This window comes from Myotis myotis, unplaced genomic scaffold (genome assembly GCF_014108235.1).
Source record: "Myotis myotis isolate mMyoMyo1 unplaced genomic scaffold, mMyoMyo1.p scaffold_m19_p_7, whole genome shotgun sequence".
NCBI classification, from domain to species: Eukaryota; Metazoa; Chordata; class Mammalia; order Chiroptera; family Vespertilionidae; genus Myotis; species Myotis myotis.
The window spans coordinates 22,252,521-22,272,748 of NW_023416379.1; the positions used below are offsets into that span (position 1 = coordinate 22,252,521).

The 20,228-nt window shown below is 39.1% G+C and overlaps 1 protein-coding gene across 3 annotated transcripts in view; it reads left to right on the plus strand.

The window, feature by feature from the left end:
• Positions 1 to 1,645: 1,645 nt before the first annotated feature.
• The window catches only part of EYA4 (EYA transcriptional coactivator and phosphatase 4), a 227,065-nt gene continuing 208,482 nt past the window's right edge, over positions 1,646 to 20,228 (plus strand). For all 3 annotated transcript variants that reach the window (XM_036318349.1, XM_036318351.1, XM_036318350.1), the window contains exon 1: positions 1,646 to 2,006. The gene's annotated coding sequence lies outside the window, so the exon portion shown is untranslated. The remainder of the gene's footprint in view (positions 2,007 to 20,228) is intronic.

The window sequence follows — 20,228 nt, forward strand, 5'->3', positions numbered from 1 at the left end:
TCGCTCCCCAATTAATCTGCAGGGAAGGACCCCCAGTAAGTCGTGAGATAAGCAATAAATACCTTTATCAGTTTAAATTTACAACCTTACCTTTGGCATCGCCTGTTAATAATTTTAGATAACGCCCCACTAATTAAAAAATAAATTGTAACTACAAAGTACAAATATTGTTTTTGCTTTTGAGTTTGACAGTATCCGTATTAGTTGCATAAAACCAAGCTGAAGTGGAGGGGAAATCTTTTCCTGAACTTTTTACAGAATATAACTTAGTTGACAACGTATTACAACTAAATATTTTTTGAATGGGAGTAATGCATACCAATTAACTTGTAATTTTTCAAGCCACATCTAAGGCAGTGTGTGTGTGTGTGTGTGTGTGTGTGTGTGTGTGTGTGTGTGTGTGTGGTGGGGGAGGCTGCTTGTTGAATTATAGGCTGTGTGGTTAGAGACCACTGGGTTTGTCCTTGGGAAAGTTATTTAGGTTTCTTTGGGCCTCAGTTTACTTAGCTCTTACACCGGTTTAAATAATCATTGTAGAGTTGTGAAATTAAATGAACTCACAGTACAAGTGGCCAGTATAAAGACTGATGGCCACTCAGTAAGTTCTCAATACACAAAAACACATAATTGATGTGACAAAGAAGATGCTCCAGAAATAGACAATAGGTTTTAGGAGGAGGTGATTACATGGACGCAAAAGGTATGTATTGTTTATTGTCCACTTTGCTGCAGGCCCTGGCTGCGATAAACACATGTGCAATCCTATGTGGGTGCATAATACATGCGCAGAGAAGGCTTAGGCATGAAATGTCACTTCAGCAATGTGCCTGGGGCAGCTCTGACGCTGCCTTGGAAGTCAGTCGTCGCTGCCTGACCTTTGGGCGTCTGGGAGGGATGCCTATACCTGCGCCCAGCGCTGGAAAGGGCCCAGGCCCTTCCCAGCACAGCCTATCCCCAGACTGCTCACTGGTTCCTAGCACACATCTTCACGAAAAAGGGTATTTCTCCCCTTCAGTGAAAGCTCCCCAGTCAGGCGTGGGTTCATTTTTATTTCACGTTGTTGCAGGTAGGCGAAGCCCCTCTGTCTCCACCCTTGGGTAAGTGGAAAGGAGTCCATCAGGACGTCCGCAGTGGCCTACACCAGGGACAGGGCATTGGCAGAATTAGAGGCGATTCGGGGACGGCCCCGCAGAAGCAGGTGGGGACAGACAGCAGTTCCCTGGTCCGGGCAGGGGAGTGCGGTGGCGGGTCCCTTCCCTCCACCTGGAGGTCGCAGAGGCCGGTGCCTGGACAGTTGGGGGCGGGGTAGGGACGGCGCTGAGAGCGTGGGGATTACCGCGGCGCCACCGGGGACGCCCAGGGTCCCGAGCGGTTCCCACGCAGGACCGCAAACGATGACAACAGGCAATCGTCACCCGAGATCGAATAAAAAAGAGGCAGTTCTCCTCGCACCGCTGGCCCGCGCAGCCTGCCTCCGGGCCTCCTGCAGCCTCCAGTGGCCGCGGGCGCGGGCGGCGGAGTCCCCCGCCCCCCACCCCGCGCGCAAGTGCGAGGCCGCCAGCGGCACGGCGCACGCTCCGCCGCGCTCGGCTTCCGCGCAAAACTTCGAGTCTGTCCACGTGAAGTCGTCGCTCCCCTTTCAGAGGGGGACAGAGCTTTGGGAAACGCTGGGGAGCGACGGCTGCGGTGGCTGGGCGCGCCTGGTCTCTTTCTTTTCTTCTACTTTTTCCCCTCCTTGTCGTCAGTCCAGAGTTTTGGCTCCTCTCCTTCCCCCCTCCCCCTCAGAGCCGGCTGGTCCCCCGCCCCGTCTCTCCCCCACTTGTGTACGCTATTTGTTGGAGGGGGGTGACCGAAGGGGATGTCCTGTTTTCAGCAGAGGCACAGCGCGAAGGGGAAACTTCGACATTGGAAAGAACGACAATAAATACCTAAATACGGACCGACGGACCCGCCGCTGGGACAGACACTTGAACTTCAGGATCCCGAGGCGATCAGGGCGGCAGGAGGTGAGTGCCCCTTCTTTCGACCCCCGTCCTGGGGCTCGCCCGCTGGGCTTCAGGTTGAAGGGGCCCGTAAACTCTACCGGGGAAAGTGCGCGGGGCGCTGGGGACAGAGAGCGCGGAGCGGGACCGCGCGGGCGCCAGGGTCCCCGCAGGCATCAGGGTCCCTGCGGGCGCTCCGAGGCTGAGTGCCGCACCCCGGAGGGCCCTGGCCGCTCGGGCTTCGGAGTTCCATTCGTGCTGCAGTCAGCCCCGCGCCCCGCAAGGCCAGGCTGAGCCTTCCTGCCGCTGGCGGGCGCGTTGGAGCCCGTGCAGAGCCCAGCGCGCCGCTCCCTACCTGCACCCCGCCCTGCCTCGCAGAGACGCGCTCTGGGTCTCCCCTCCATCCTGGCTGAGACTTTTATTACTTCGCCCTGACCCCCTAGATAAGCGTGGCGCGAGGATGCTGACCCAGGTCCCGGGCAGGCCCCGGGCGCCGGGGGTTTTCTCGATGCTGGGCGCCGGTGTACGCGCCGTGCTTGCGCTCTAATGGCCAGGCGCGAACCGGGCTGGGAAACCGCGGCCATCCCTCCCGAACCGTGTTTGTGCGGCGCGGCCGCCACAGCTCCCGCAGTTCGCCAGGGTCCGTGAAATGAGAGGCGCCCGTCAGAGGAGTCGCGTTCATTGGCTCGGGACGCGGATGCCGTGGAGGGGTTCTACCTTCTCCAAGCGAAGGGACCTGGCTGGGGGAGCAGGTTTTCCTCTCGTTTCCGAGCCTGGTGGTTGGGGGTGACGGTGGGACTGGAACCGGCTCCCCGTTTCGGCATCGTTGAGCGGGATTTGGAAGCGGACCATGTGCGTGATGGTTTTCTTCGGTGCCACGCAGCAGCCAGAACTTTCGTTTAGTAGCGCTTTAAGGATGTTTCTTTCTTTGTACACGTTATTCGTAACAGCTTGGAGCTATTAGGGAATTTTCCGACCCAGTCCCCGGGCAGAGAGAGTGGCGGCGAAATTTTTGTCTCTTCCCTAGTTGGGGTAGCGGCATCTGCCCTCACCACCACCCCTCTGCCCCCTTCCCTCGAAGACTGGGGGGGCTTGTGCTTTGGGTGAGTGTGTGTGTGTGGGGAGGGGGTGCTGTTTGAAGACGGTCTTTCCTCCCCTCTCCCCTGCACTACGGAGCCGCAGTCCTTGCTGAACCCTAACGGGAGGCAGCGGGGGAAGGTGCGGGTCCGCAGGCCCTCTCTGCCCAGGTGCGGAGGAGGAAGGGGCGTGTGTTAGGGTTTCGGAGCGGTTCCACGTGGAGCACCTCCGTGTGCGTGTGTGTTGTGTACTTGATCTGCGAGGAGGTAATAGGAGTCTCGTGTTCAAACCCAGTGGGCTGTTGGCCATTAATTTGCTTTCCTGGCTGTCATTACAGACACTTCCAAAATCTGATACCTAGGAGAACCAACAGGTTGGGTTTCACATTAAGAGCTCATACTTAACAGTTTTCTTTCTCCCTTACCCCTTTTGGCTTGGCACCCTGGGATCAACGTAACTGGCGGAGCGAAACGTATCTTCTCGAACATGGCATTTTGTTCCTCTTCCCATCAGCAGCCACTTCTTGCACCCTCGGGCGCTTGTCGGTTTCAGGGCGGGCTCCTGCGGGATTGAGGTGGGGAGTCTCGGGAGCGTTTTAACAGCCGCGGGCTCCCCGTCAGCAGCTTCTGAAGTTTCCTGTAGGCGTAGGTGACTGACAGTATTGCAAGTTGACGACGGTGTTTTTCTTTGTTGGGTCGTCTTTGTTGGGTTTTTAAAACCGCCTCAGGACCAGGATTGGACCCCTTTCCTTCCGGGTGGAGCTTCCTAAGCAGAAACATTGTTTTGTTTTATTTTATTTTAAAATATTTCGGGACAGTTTCTAATAAGTCCAACAACCAAAAAGTAGGAAGGGGCGTGGAGGGGAAGAATACTTAAACAAAATACTTGATACGTGGTATGGTGCGTTTTAGGACTGCATTCAGAGGCAGTTGTGTATTTTAAAAAAGAACTCTCTCAAGAAATAGGTAGCGGTAGTAACAAGAGACAAATTGTTCTGTGTGGGGCTAGACTGCCAGAGTCTAATTTTTATGGCAACAATACCAAACTCAGATATAACTGCATCCAATTTTATTGTTATTATAAACCATAAAAATAGTTTGTTCCACCTGATTAAAAAGTTGTAAGTCATTCAGAGTTAAACCAACCTTTAGAAATGACTGCACAAGATAGTAAAAATCTTTGACAGTGACAGCTTTCAAAGTAACATAATTAGATTATCTGGAAACTGTTCCCTTTTTATTATTATGAAGGGCTGTAGCCTTGTCTTTCATTACAAGTGAGGGTCTAAAATTAATGTGGTTTTCAAAAAGCCTGTTTTCCTTTATCAAATTCCTGAAAGTAATATGCTTCAGCGTTTTAAGGCCATCATAATTAGAAGTTTTATAAACAAAATAAAAAAACCTTGATTATTTTTATTAGTATTTTATTGCATATTAGAAACTTAATTTCTCCTGTACAAAATGAAAAGTTTTATGTATATATTAATAGTTAATATGTATTTTTAAAAATATGTTCAATTTTAAAAATTAAAAATACGCAAGGTTTGTATAAAAATTGGTTCAAGAACAATTATTATTCTTATTAAAAATACAGATACTGAATTCTAGAGGATTTGTAGAAGGTAGTTGAAAAATTTGTGTGCATAAAAGTTTCTTTTTGAGGGGAGACTGCAAGATGAGTTTTTCATTTTGCTATAATTTTTTTCTTTTAAAAAACCTCTTTGAGTTAAAATAAAAAGAAAAACGAGTTCTCCATATCTAAGAGTTTCCTTTTTTTATTTATATTGTGATTTGGGGTGTAAATAAATTTTACATAGCTACGAGAAGTAGAGTGTCCAGTTTCATGTTTTCAATCTCTGTTGCAAGCTCTAAATGGCTGATGCCATATCTAAAAATATATTTGTGTGGCTTGGTATTTCATTTTTTAAAAATTTATGCATTGGAATTGAATTATTCAAAAGTTTTAGAAAGTTAGGATGGTTAAAAACAAACAAACCCACATAACTATTGTTATGAAAAGTTAGGAGGTTGGAAAGTTCACTAACCCTCAAGTAATAAAATTAAACTTATGTCACCCAATAGAACTTTTTATGCAGAATTCAAGAAGAGGGGAGATAATCCTTTTCAAGACTTAGTGAAGTGCTAAGTAATTCAAGAGTGCAAGTAGTTATTATGTTTTTTCATTATCATTCCCCCCCCCCCCCTTCTCGGAGGTAAATGCAGGAACACTGAACATTCAGTAAAAACAGGCCCCCTTTATAAGGAGTTTATTCACCATAGTTCTGTATTGCAGCTGCTGATCATATTTCATGGAGCTGTTAAAGCACTTAAAACCTAAAATTAGGTACTGTCTGGTTGTAAATATTTCAGATCACTCATTTAAGAAACAAACAGAAAAGCGTGCTATCAAAAGTAGAAGACGTTTCGAATCCTCTCATTGAAGAGCTAAACAAACTACCAAATGCCTTGTTATTTTTTTCACTGAGAATATAATCATGACAGTTTCTTTTACAAATGGATATTATTTTTACATATTCTAAACTCATATAATGTGTCTCCCTGCAGAGTATCTTAAACTAACTGTATTCAGAAATACAGTTGGGGATTTAATTACAATGGTTACTAGGTGAATGAAATCAACACCAAGGAGGAATGGGATGAAGTTGCAGTGTACCTGCTTCTCTTGTGAATTTTCCCCAGTGAACTAAGAAATGACATGCTCTTTCAGGCATTTGTTCTAGAAATGGGTGAGATGCAATGTGTATTTAATTACAGTAATATGTAATACTGCATTTTGCAGTTAGATGTGTTTTAATGTGGAGGGCACTGAATATTCATTAAATTGTACATGGAGCCAAACTTGGTGTCATTGAGCTTGAACTCAAGTGGAAGAATCACATATTCAAAAGCAGAACAAGCAAGTTCGATTGCTTTTGAGTTTGAAGACTTTGTAAACATTACTGTCACCTAGCATTACATGTGGCCCTGCACATTAATGTAATAAGTGTTCCTGATACACCATTTTGCTCTTGAAAGTTTGGTGGTTCTTATCATGACCCCATCCATGTTTTTACTAGGAGAGAGGTACTGAAAATGAATAGCACTTTTCTTATTTCCTCAACTCTTTTCCCTCTTTCAGAAAAAGAGATGAAACAGATTAATTTAAAAATAGAAACCATTTTAAGTTATCAAAACCACATTTATATGGTGTTTAAAACAGTTTTAGAGAGCGAACCTCTGAGTCTCATGGTAACCTTTTCTGTCATTGAAAGGTGCTAATTGATCTTAGGGCACTGACATAATAGTACAGTTTGATATTTGAAACCTTTCAGCATTGGTCTGGCCCTTTCCTCACCCTGAGATTTCAGTGCATGGCTGATGAAGAATAAACACCGTATTAAAATGCCAGAAATTCTAAATTTCCCCCATATGAAACATTTTAATACAAAATAGTCACATTTTAAAGCTTTTATTTATGTGCAGTGGTGAATATATTTTAAGGTATGAGCAAAGGATGTATTATCATGTTAGGATTTTTTAATATTATTTCATCACAGGCACATTTTTTTAGATTGAAATTTTTAGGTAAACTTGAAATTGCTATGATCACTTTGGAATACTTTTAAAGTGAAGTTTTATTAAACCAATATAAAATAGCCATTTTGAAATTTCATATCTGAAGTATATTTTCTTACACATATTTATATCTTAAAGTATATTTTAAAATAAAAATTGCCAGTTTGGTTTTTATATAGTTGCAATTTTTCTGCTTAATCATCATTATCATCACTCATCCTCATCATCAAATCATAGCTGACTTTTACTTAGGATTTACTTCATGCAAAATACTTCTAAGTGTTTATGTGGGTTAGCTAATCTAGTCTACTTAACTATGTCATAAATTAGGTACTTTAATTATTCCTATTTTACAGATGAGAAAACTGAGACCAAGGCATGCAGTGGAATGGAGCCAGGATCCCAATTCTGTAGTCTGACCCCAGATCCCTTATCCGGAAGCAGTGTGCTAGGCAGTTGCTCCTACCAATCATATATGAGTTCATTTTAGGTGGTACTCAAACAAACATTTTATTTTTATATTATTAGTTATGTATTTATGTCTAAGCACATTAGAAAAATGTGTTAAATTTCATTTTAAGTGTATACTTTCATGAAAAATATTAAGACAAGGCCAAAAAAGTATTGAAGTAGAAATAATTTTAAAAAGCACCTATTTAAAGAAACATATTAAATAACAGTGAACAAGTGCTTGGCTGAAATAGCCAAAATCATGAAGATTGGTGGCAAATGACTTTAATTTGGGGAAACTTACTCTGGAATGCTTCCCAAACATCAAGAACTTCTTACTAGATTTTTTAATGTTTAACTCACATGTAGACTTTCCCTTTGCTTTTCAAGCCTTATCCATTGGTTAGAAGTAATCAGTCTTACAGGGTAGTTTTTTTTGTTTGCTTGTTTTAAGACTGAATGCCGGTTATGATTCTCAAATCTACACATTTATGTTGAACCAGTTAATAAGGACTGCATCATGAGTTACTAGAGGCAAGTTTAAATTATATAGGATCATTCATATTTTGGAAATATTTTCAGCTTACACAGATATCAGACTTTGCAGTTTTAAGGTTTTCTTTAGGTAAACACTTTTGTATTGTCATTATTAATCTTGTTTTAAAATGTTAATGTCTTTTTTTTTTCACCGAAGCAGTGGTTTTGATTTTTTTACTTATTTATTCAGCCACAGACCCTTTTATTCAAGTGAAAACTGACTCGCTGCCCACTAGAGAAATATCCACTGTTCTGGATATATTCACTAGAAATATCCACTGCTCAGGATGTGGTGGCCTTCAGATCACTTACCAACTCTGCCTTCTGATCATCGCAGTCTCCCAAAGTCTCTGTGAGGGTTTTTCGGTGTGTGAAATATCACTGGAAAAGTGAACAAGTCTTCTGACGCAAGTGGCCAGATCAGAGTACTTGCTCTAGTATGTTAGTGTGCCATCACTAAAACAAAACAAAACTAAAACAAAACAAAAACAAATAAAACAGAACAAAAGACATCTCTCAAATACCACAAAATATCTTCAGTATAATGACATAGGCAAAAGGTATGGCTGTCCATGCTAGTATAACTTGGATATTCTTATTAACCGGTCTGTAACTTTATTTCAGTTTGGTACTGAGAAAATGAAAATAGTTAAAAGGTTTCCCACATAGAGTAATAGGTCTGACGGAGGCACATAGAATTTGTACACGCAAAGATTTGTGTTATTAGAGCATCTTTTCCTCCTTTAAAGAGTTTATGAAGAAACATCAGCAGTGGCATAAATTGAACTGACCTTAAATTTTAATGTGAATTGTTGCTCCTTTTTCTGTTTTTCTTTCCTCCTTTCTTTTTAAACTGAAAGTGATGTTTCTTGTGAGAGACCACAATGAAATCATAAAAATTTACATTTGTATGCCACAAAATCAATAGCATTGAATTTGAAATTCTATCCCTAATCAAGTAGGTGTACCACATACTGGGAGAGCTTATTCTCTGCAAGGTCATATACACAATTTACGGAACTCTGCATATACCCAGAGGGACTATCTATTCATTACATTTCACCTCTGATTCTGAACTCCCCAGTGTTAAAGGATTTGAAAACACCTGAATGTTCTAAGAGACTGAATGTTTCTACCTCAGTGTGTCCAGTATGTTGAAAGTGATGATGACTTGGGGAGTCAACAGATCTCTGAATTAGCTAATTCTTTTTATTTAAAAATTTTATATTTTAAGGCAAATGCATATTCATGATTATGACTCTAGTGATTCTAGCCAAATTTAATGCAAATGAGTGATTATGACTAGTAATTCTAGCTAAATTTAATTACAAGATTGGTGAGCCATGTTCAAATGTCCTTTTGGAGGTTTTCAGTAATCTCACTCTTACACAGATATCAGACTTTGCTTTGAGTAGGTCACTTAAGAATGCAAATCTCAATAAGTCTGTGAAGAACAGCAGTACTTCCAAAATGTTTCACATGAACTTCCAGGTGTTAAGATGATCCTGTTTTATTTTGCTTAGTTGACCCAAGAAGGTTTTAAAATTTAGGTCTGTTTTGTTTCCTGAATTGTTGACTTTAGTTTTTGGGCTTCACTCAGGAAAATACCTAACAAAGTTCTGGGTACACATAAATGATTTTTAAATGCCTTTTCATTATCAGTGTTGCTGAAAACATGCAACAATTAAAGTGAGATGAATAGTTCCCCCCACCCCCCTGCATAATTTTGAAGACGTTGGGACTTTTAGTTTCTTATTATAATAAGGTTTAGTTTTTCTTGGCATATACCATTTGCAAGGAATGGATAACATAGTGAATTTCTAAGACTCCTCTTCCTATCCCCAGGATGTTCAACCACATTTGTTCACAATTTTTACCTTGGTTTAAAATTCTTTTAAAACTTTCCTCTTGTCTATAGGACAAATTCCAAAATTATTGTCAAAGAAAGTAAAGGGACCTTTAGTGCTCAGGTGGCCATTCTCATCTCTCACCACCCATTCACAAGAAATCTATTCTCTAGCTGTACAGAATATGCATTTCTCAAATACATCCTGGCCACGTCCATTTCTTTCTTTGTGCATGTGATTCTTTCTGTCTGGAAGACAGCTCTTCTCTGCCCCTGAAACTTTCTTTCCTAATTCTTTTTCATGACTCAAGATGCAAAATGTTACCTTCTCTGGTAAGTTCTGAACTCCAGAGGCGGAATTGGATGTTTCTGTTCTCTTTACTGCAAAGCTCGCTATTTCTACCTTTAGCATAGTACTTGCCACATTGAAATGTAACAGGTTACATGAGTTCAAATCTTACTCTAGACTGAGAATTTACTGAAGTGATTACCAATATTGTCATTTCAATATCTCCAGTAAGCAGGGGTAAGTAAATTCCTGTTGAGTGGAAGCCGTTGACCCTGGGAAAAAAGATACCTACAAAAAGGACTCCTGTGGCTAACTGGGATCAAATTTAAGTGCAGAGCCTAGAAGCCCTTTCTAAATAGGGGCCTCTCACATAAGTAGCTCTTCAGGGAGAAGCCTGCACTGGGCTGCCTGACTCTTGCACTGAACTGCCTGCCTGCACTGTGTTCTTGCCTTCCCGAACCCCACAACCCTTACAAAGGTGTTAGTTCTAAGAATTGTATTTCAAGCAACACAACAGAGACTTTCCCTGTCCAACCAGAACTGTACAATTATATCTTCATTAGCTTCTTTACCAACCAATCACAGTGTCTCATTCTAACCAATCAGGACAGTGTTTTTTTTTTTTTTTTTTTTTTTTTTTTTTTTTTTTTTTTTTTTTTTTTTTTTTGACAAATCAGTGAGGATTTGGAGTCCTCATTTGTATGAGGATAGGCCTGTCAGGGACCAGGGGCAGGGACTTCTATATACCTCAGTTCTGCTCTGGCTCTGAGAGCACACTTTCCCTTTCCACCAAAGACTGAAGACTGACTCCCTATCTTCCACCCACTTCCCAGAAACTGAAGATGTCTCACTGGAGTAGAGGGAAGCTGTATGCTTTGGAGAGGGGCCTTGCCCCAGAGCTACCTCTCAGCAATGTGTTCCACAGCCATGCAGTTTTATAACTGAGTTTTAGCACAACAGTTGAACTACTCCACAGCTGTACTATAGCACAATTGAGCCATTTGCACTGAACAAAGTTTCCTTCTTCACTACACCCCAAATTGGGGATTCCTGTTGGCATTGAATTGGCACCAATGACCTTGTTTAACGATGCCTAAAGTAAATGGGGATGAGAGCAGAGATGGTGGCACTGGACATTCTCTGCCATGAGATTGGGAATAGTGGGAATAATTGTGACCATTGGAAGGCAAGCAACCTTAAGAACAACCTCAGGAATTTCTGGCATTAACTCAGTAGAATTGCAGCTCTGAATCCAGGCCCAACTTATACATATGTGTGCATTGATGTAGAAATCCATTTATATCCCACATGAACATTGGGAAGTCACTGATCTAGTAGATAAGCCAAGGATCCTGAAAATCTCCCATATGGAGATATGGGTATTTTATAGCACTTGAAATCTGAATATCCCATTTATTTTTATAGCATAATGGTTAAGGACTAAGAATATGGAGCCATACTGCTTGGTTGGAGCTCCATATCTGACACAACTCTGTAATGATAAGCATGTTACTTAAACTGGTTTTGCTTCAGTTTCTCATGAAAATACACATTGGGTTCTTAGGAGAATTCAAAATGTAAATGTATGTATTTAGAATTGTGTCTGATACAGGTTTTAGCCATTATGATTGTATATCCTCAACTAGATTTACCAAAATATTCTAGAGATTTTTAGAGCTGAAAGTCCTTTTGGAGACTTAGACTGGGGACCATAATTTTAGTCCCCAGTGTTCCAAATACAAATTTGGTATTCAGGGGTGATCCTGGCAAATCTGAAGCTGTATTTGGAGCCCTAAGAGAAGACATTAGACGTATGTAAGACTTAGCTTTGGCCACTTATGTTGCACAATATTTCTTATAACAAATACTTCTGCATATTGTAATCTAGACTTTTTAGGATTTTGATCTATGTGGTTACTTAACTATCTAAACAATTATAAGAACATTCTATAATGGTGCTGTTATTTTATAACCAATATTTGTTTTCTCAATTGCTTTATTTTTAGCCTGAAGTTACCAGTTATAGGAATTTGTATAATTTTCAGTTGACCTGGGATTGATGCACTCAGTATAAACTTTTCAAAAGATAACTTTAAATATTGCTATGATTTTTATGTTTCTAGAGACACTAAGAAGTTATTAGCACCTCTGTTTCTAGAACTTGTCACTGGTCCTTGGATTCAGATGTAATGACTATACAGTAGTGTGGGGCTGAGGGAGAAGGGAAAGTTAAAATGTCAATTATCAAGGTCCCATTTTTTACTCCTTACCTGGAATTGCTGCCAGCTGCATCTGTGAAAAAAATAGGATAATAATATTGATGTTGTGCCTGGATCCTCAATATATTCTGACCAGGATTTCTCAAACTCTGATGATTAACATTTTGAGCTGGATAAATCTTCCTTGGGTGTATATGACTGTCCTGTACATTGTAGGATGTTTAGTAGCATCCCTAATCTCTGCCCACTAGATGCCAGTAGCACCCTCCCCCGAGAAATGACCGTGTCTCCAGACATTGCCAGATGTTCTGTGGAAACAAAATTGCCCACAGTTCAGAACCCATAACCAAAGTAGAGCTTAACATCACTTGATATTGTCAAAAGATTCCCAGAGATCTACATGAGAGGATTGTTCTATTTTCAGTCAAGTGTAGATAATCATATCTTCATCCCAGGGTCAAACAACTCTCATTGGTCTATGTTGATAGATTAACTTTATGCAGAGGGAATTTACAGATAAACTTTACACAGATGGTGATCTTCAGCATATTTTTCTTTTCAGGAAATAATATATAAATGGGGAGAGCAAAGTACCTGGAAGTGTATATAGGAAGTAGATATTTATTGAATCAATTATATGTCTAGTCTTTCTGTTATTTTTACTGTTACTTGTTAATATATACTTTTGGATCATTTTTAATAATGATAATTACTTGGCCTTTTCAGTAGATAAATATTCAATTGTAAGAAACTTGTACTTTATTCAGTCTGTAGTGTCAGAAGGAGTAAAGTTACCTATAATCACAACTGCCTAAGAGTAAAATACTTATGAATGAAGTCATTTGTTCATTTAATATAACAATGAATTTTCAAACAGAGTATTGTTTAGCTTTCAGTTAGTACCATAATTTCAGGATCTTGAGTTTAATAACATTGGTACAATCTGGAGAAAGTAAAAATGAAAATATTGCATGTAAAAGCTTCTTTAGTGAATTACCAAATCCATATGTATGTTCGAAATCTATAGGTTTAATCTTGATATATACATTTATCTATGAGTTGATGTGCAGTTGACTGTAAGTAAATGTGACTCAAGTCTGAGTACTAGCTCTGATATCTGCCTGGTTTACGTGTAAATGAAAGATGTTTCAAAATTACTGAAAGGAGCAAATTGGGAACATATAATGTTAACATAAAATGAGAGGATAACTTTTCCTACAAGAATTTTGGGTTGAATGTGAAAATTACTTTGAAATATGAAACAATATTATAAATATATGATTAGACTAATATCCATACGAGTTCTAAACAGTAGAACATTTTTTTTAAATCCCACTGGTAACTGAAAGATACTTGAAATTCCACACATATGTATTGTGTAATTTAGTGGTTTTACTTTAATTGTATTAAGCAGGTAATCATGTTACTGTGAAGCAGTCAGATTAACTTGGGGATTTCATATCATTTACTAATTGATGCAGGGAAGAGGTACCTCATAACAAACTCTCTCTCTCTCTCACCTCACCTTTGATTTATGCTTTAATTTTTGAAGTGTACTTTTAAGGGGGCAAAGTGGCTGCAAATATAGCACACTGTATGTGACCAAAATGTCTTTCTGTTTTCTAAGAAGAGAAGGACCTGACACAGCTACTTGTTAGCAGAAAGATGAAGTGGGTGCTGGGCAACCCAATGACAGATAGGGGCCATTCCAGGGGACTTGGGAGGGGGTTGTAAGTCAGGAGCTTAAATCATGAGTTTTCAGACAATGGAGGAGAGTTCTGCTCTGTGCACTGACAGGAAGTACAAGAAGGGCTAGCAAACCTCAAGTCCATCCAGGCACTTTATGCCTGACATTGATCGGGAAGCCTGGTAGCCCCATAGTCACTGGAGAATAGGCAGCAAACCAGAGGTTTTGTTTTTCCAAATGAACACTTCTTGGTTTCATAAATCAGAGACCTCCTTTGGCCCCCAGAGAATTCAAGTCACATATCTGCTTTCTCAGGTTGATTCTTTCTACAGTGGACCTAATGTAAGACTTAACTATTTTTTATGAATGCTCTGTGGCATAAAGCACAATTAGATACTTCCTTTCCTCTCCCTGGGAGAGTCTCATGAAGTTCTACACTGCCCCTGCCTTAACCTACTTGCCTTGTATTCGTTCGCTATCTACCTGGATAAAAAAAATCTACTCATCTTTCAAGCCTTAGTTCAAATGTCACCTCTTCTGGGAAGCCTTCCTGAAGGCTCAGGCAGAATTTATTCTTCCCTCTCTGTAATACCATAGCACCTTCTTCGGGCTGTTAATATAACAGCACATTGTTCTTGGGTTAATTATATGTGAGTCTGACTTCTAGAGAGAGTATGAACTCACTGAGGGGAGAGCTCATGTCTTCCCTCGCTAGCCCCAATGCCTGCAGATATTGATGGAAATTCAGTAACTGCAGTAAAATTCAGTAATCCGTGCATGTCTTCAAAGGACATGCATCCACAGACGGATAACTACAAAAAAGGAATCCTGTTTACATTTGGAAACTGAGTCTGTTTGCTAATGTTCATGGAAGCAGATTTATTAGTTCCTATTCCAACTTACTTAAGGCTTCATTTGGATCAATGTTACTGATTTTCTAACAGAAGTAAAGATGTATGGGCATTTTGAATACACTGAAATTAAGACATTCTAATTGAGGTTCCTGCTTCCAGTTTTCTCCAGAAACAGATTTTGACCCCTTCAGTCGCTTTCTGCTGAGATAAAGTTCATGTTATTTTGAAGAATTTTTAACCCTCAGAATGAAAGACGTCATCTGAGAGGAAGCATGTTCTGTATTTTTTTTTTTATCAGTGTTTCAAAATATGGGCACCCAAAATCCCAGATGTGTATGGTAAAATTATATGTGGCTTTTTGGTGAGAGAAATTAGGTCTTTTTTCAGGCACAACTGAGGAAGGAAAAAGTTTAGTTTCTAGTGGTTTGTTTTTAGGCATTTTCCACAAAAAAAGATGAGCAAGACCCTTCAAAACCACAAACTTGCTTATTTAAGGGGAAAGAAATCCCTCCCATGTCCAAAAATAACATTAAATTAAAATTATTGTTTCCAATAGTTTCAAAAATTGTGGTTTTATTTCCTTGTATGAGTCATTTCTGAATGCAGTACATGATTTCATACACCATGATGAAGCATATTTGCTCTGTAGTATAGTAGGTCACATTATTTATCAGAGATTCAGACCAAAAGAGGAACTGAGCCTAACTCTCCCTTTTGCAGGCAGATACTGATGTAGAAACATTAAGTCGAAAGGAAGCCAGAAAGAGAACTGCTGCTGGAGGCACCCTAAGCTCTCTCTCAACTTTACATCTTGCCCTTATTTTCCTTTGTTCATGCCTGGCAAGTAGTTGCAAATACTGGAATCAGACTACCTTTGTGGGTATCCAGGCCCTGCCACCACTCATCACATCAGAGTGCAACCTTGGGGGAAGTTATTTACTGACCTGCTGAAAGCCATGGTTCCAGAGTGAAGTAATGGTAGTACCTGCCTTGCGGAGTTGTTATAAGGAATCCCTGCCTTCCCACAGGAAAGACATTGAAAATGCTCGGTGTATATTTTGAATTGATTTCTTTGAATGAACTACTTAGTGTATTTGATATTCAAAAGAGGGATGTTTATGCTGCTGAAGCAAAGTTTTTTAAAAATCATTTTTCCAAACAAAAGTAATCCAGAAAGTTCATAAAATTCTAAAAAAGGTGTGATAGGGATTACCAGGGGTAGAGATGGGACCAGGAAGAAAGAGGCTTCTGGAATGCTGATAATGCCCTTAATATTGATCTGATTGTGGTGACATATAGGGGTTCATTTAATATAAATTCATCAGATGTCTACTTGTGATTTGCATATTTTACTGTGTGCATGTTATACTTTACTAAAAAAAGTAAAAAAAAAAAAAAAGCAAATATGTGAAGTAAAAAGTGGATGTCCCCACTTTATTCATCTCTTCCACATTCCACAAATCAGGATAAATTGTTGTTTTTCAGTACGTTTCCTCTCAGACATTTTTTTTTTTTGCTACTCAGGTGTAAATGTAAGCACTATAAGAGGGTGTAATTTATCTTTATTTTACATTTTTAACTCCAAATGTTTCATCAGCTGTCTTGAACTTTGCTTTTAGTTTGCTGTATTTTGAACACTTTTTTTCTGTATTAGTACATACAGCTTTGGGTATTTCTATTTAATATGCTTATGTTTTATAATTTAACTGTTCTCACCTTGTTATTTATTGAGGTTGCTTCCAGGTTTTTCTATTACAAAGAGTGGTGCAGAAATGATTTTTATATATCTCTCTGTACATCTGCACAATATTTCTGTAGATAAAACGATGGGGGTAGAATCAATAGGGGAAATAGTACATGCATATTGCAAAGATGGTACCAAAATACTTTCATAAAGGTTATAACACCTTACATCTCTATGATGATATGTGCATCTTTCTTATAAAAGCTAAGGGCAACATTTTCTGCTTAATTGAGCATTGTGAGTATTTGTGCTCTGGTTCATAAGACGGTGCTATAGTGGTAAATTCCTTGAGATGCATACACTAATTAGACTAGTTCACTGATAAGCACTAATAATTCTGTTAACCACATTGATAACAAATCTGTTACATATAGTTAATATCTTACTTAAGAATTATTACTACTCAGTTATATGAGTGATTATATTATATATATTTATACTTTTTAAACTAATTAGTAGGTAGAAAAATCAGTGTGTATCATATTTAAGATGTTTTCACCTAGCCCCACGAAATATTTATAAGAATTATTACGAGACATGCCTCTAACTCTGATGTTGCAGATCAAAATTTATAAGGATTGTTTATTATTATTCTATTAAGAGCTAAATGTGAGCCTGGCACAGTTCTAGCTAAGTACCTTACATATATTACCATCAGTTTTTAACATATAGATGAAAGGTAAAAACTTTATATTATAAATGAGATTATTCCATTCTGAATGTGTTGATAAGCATTACTATATATCAAAATATCACATTGGCTTATGAATGTAATAATTTGTAAATCTGTTAAGTGTTATAGCCTGTTTAATGTGAAAATTAAAGTTGATATATCAAAATCCAGAAAATTACTACTCAAGTCCTGGCTAAGATAACATGATGCATAAAGTTTAAAATGAAGTATATTAATCAGTTGGCTTTATTGTTAGAGTCTTATATGTAGAAAATTCTGTCTTCTGAATATTCAGTTTTTAAAGCTTTTGGTTAATTGAGATTCTGGTTAACTTTAATGGTTATCTAGTGCCTTAAAAGAGTAATCCAACTCAAAATAGCTAACTTATTTCTTCAACATTGGATAAATATGGCTATCAATTTTTGTGGGCTTTTTTTCCCCTGCAGAATTTCCTGTTATTCTAAGGGATTCAATAGGACTTATGCACATAAAACTGAAAATTATATTACTATGGGGAAACGGCTCTGTGCCTTTGAGAAGGAACTCTCTTGCTAACTTAAGTACTGTATGTGTGTAGAATAGCTAACATATTCCTCCCAAGAAATTTCATGTATGCAGTTAAAACACTCTTAAATTGATTAAGGATTTGTTATATATTTCCAGAAGCACTCAAGAGTACTTTTATGGTTATAAGACTAGAGTGCATTAGAATGCCAGAAACCAACGAATACGCTAGAGGCCCTCAAAACCATGGCCAGCATTCCTGACCTCACCATATAAACATGGGGGGCAGCCTGGAAAAACAAAACAAGTCTCCTCCCCCAAACGTAGGTAAGCCTCTGATGATAACACTTCAGCTGGCATGAATATTAATTTACTACTTTTTCTGTTACAAGTAATTTTTATTACTTAGCGAATGGAATGGAGAAGTAATAAATGTGACTGGTATTTATTTTCTCAAGTAAGGTATTATTTTACATCAGATTTGAACAGTTACCTTTATCCTTTTTGGAAAGTGTATTATTCTACAACTACCACAATATTTTGCCTATTAATCGGGGAAGCTAAAAAGCGTTTTATAAATGTTGAATCAAAACTCTTATTGCTGTGAGGGAATTAAGTTTCAAGCCATATACTCCTTTTATAGAGTGAGAAACTGAAGTATGGAGAAATTACAAGGTTTTCCCAAAGCCATACATTAAGCCGTGGCAGACATGGAAACCTACAGTTCTGTTTGCCTGATTCAGTCTGAAAGTTCATGAAAGTAAAGTTATCTATTTCCTGACATGTGTCTTAGTAGTGTTTTCTTATTTACTTATTCCTTCCTTCATTCATTTATTTATGCATGTAAAGGAATCAATGTTTTCATAAGATACAGTCTTCTTGTAGGGACTGGGAATAAATTTTGAATGTATATGTGTGAGATATTTTCCTTAAAGAAGCTCATTGTATTTTTTTTTTTTATGACCATGAAAAAGAAATTAAAGCATTATAAAAGCAAGTTGGATTGGCCAGGTGTGGGGCAAGGCACAGTCTATGAGAAGGATCTGAAGCTTCTTTGGGAGCTGATGAAGTTTGTTCATCTTGAACAAGAACTTGGCTGAAGCCATTGATAGGCCTGGAGGAGAGACTGGTGACCAGGAGAAAACACAGCACTTACCAAGAGTATGGACAGGACTGGTGTCCACATCTCTACAACTAGGTGTCTTTGTATTTGGTTTAATCAAAAAAGAACACATTATTCCATTTCTCTGACACCTCCCTGAGTTTCAATTCTCATATTTTTAACTCCTATTCACTGTGGTCTTTTTGGTACTAGTGTAACCTTTCTTTACCTTCTTTGCCTTTTCCTCCAAGATTTAAGAGTCATATTTAAAGCAAATAGTATTTTTCGAGGTCAGACCTCACTTCTTGAGTGAACAGCTGGTGCCACAAGAACTTCAAATGAGGAAAATACCTATTGCCTTCCCCCAGCACAGCACCCTATAATGGAGAATCCAAAGACTATAGGGATGCCATCTGCCCTCAACGTCTTTGGAGAATTTAGCAAGTAATTATTGTTTGTTTATTTTGTTCTTTTCTTGCAGCCCTGAGACTTAGGACTCAGACTTAGCTCCAGCTCAACTCCCCACCAGCTCTTCCTTTGGAAGGGCTCTTCCCCAGGAAACTCCTCAGGCCCAAGAGCCCTGGGAGCCGTAGGAGCCCAACCCTTAGGTCCTATAAACAAGCCCAGACGCGCCCATGGCCTAGCCAAACCAAACCTTCCTGTAGCTTACATGCTAGCCTTTTCTTCTTCTTAAAGAATTTCTTAAAGAATAATTCAGTCTTCAACAAACCAGGAAACAAACTAAACCCTAGGGTCTTTCTCAAAGGAGTCTTCTTACTCAAAGGAGCATGCTTTGGAAATTTATTGTCATTACTTTCCATTTCAGCTAATTGGATTTCCTTTCTATTTTTTTTTTTTTTTGGTGTGTGTGTGTGGGAGTTTGGGTAGGAATGTGACATTTGCTATATATTAATTCTGAACTATTATAATTTAATGCCTACTTATAATTGAGTGGTTTAAAAATAATGATGCACTATGACCTAGTTCATATCTACCTTCCATTTAATGCTTTTCCTAGCAATTATGCTTTTGTGGCTGACTGTATTTTTCCATAATCATTGTTGGGAAACAAAGACTTTTTTTTTTTATTAAAGATGTGGTATTATTAATCAGGGTTATTTAACTGAAGAAAAAAAAGATTTAGGGGTGACATGAATGATAGCACTCTTTTAATATCTAAAAGCCTGCCTTATATACAAAAACAGGGTTCAGTTTATGTTTTGTGGCTCTTGGGGGGGCAGATCAGAGTGGAAGTTCTGAAAGGTAAATGTTAAAACTAATATGTAAGGAAGAATTGAAAGAAGGAAAAGAGAGGGAGGTGGTTCTAGTCACTGGAGCTAAGAAGCTTCAAGTATTATATTTACAGACTCTTATGATCGGTCTGTAAATAAACCGCACTTATTCCTGTATGCCTCATGATCCCAAGACAAAGAAATAAGACTCTGTGGATCCCATTCATACTCTTTCTGTCTCTTTCTGTTTCTCTCTCTCTCAAGTTTGTCCTTAAAGTGAAAACATACAGCATGAAAGCACAATATGGAATTGAACCACACCACCAAATTTATTTGAGACATTTTCTGAATTCTTACAACTTTAGCACTTAGAAAGTTCTTTGGATTTTAGAAGTTATAATGGTAGTTTTTTGTTTTGTTTTTTTTGTAAATGTGATATTATTTTGAATGTAGTTAC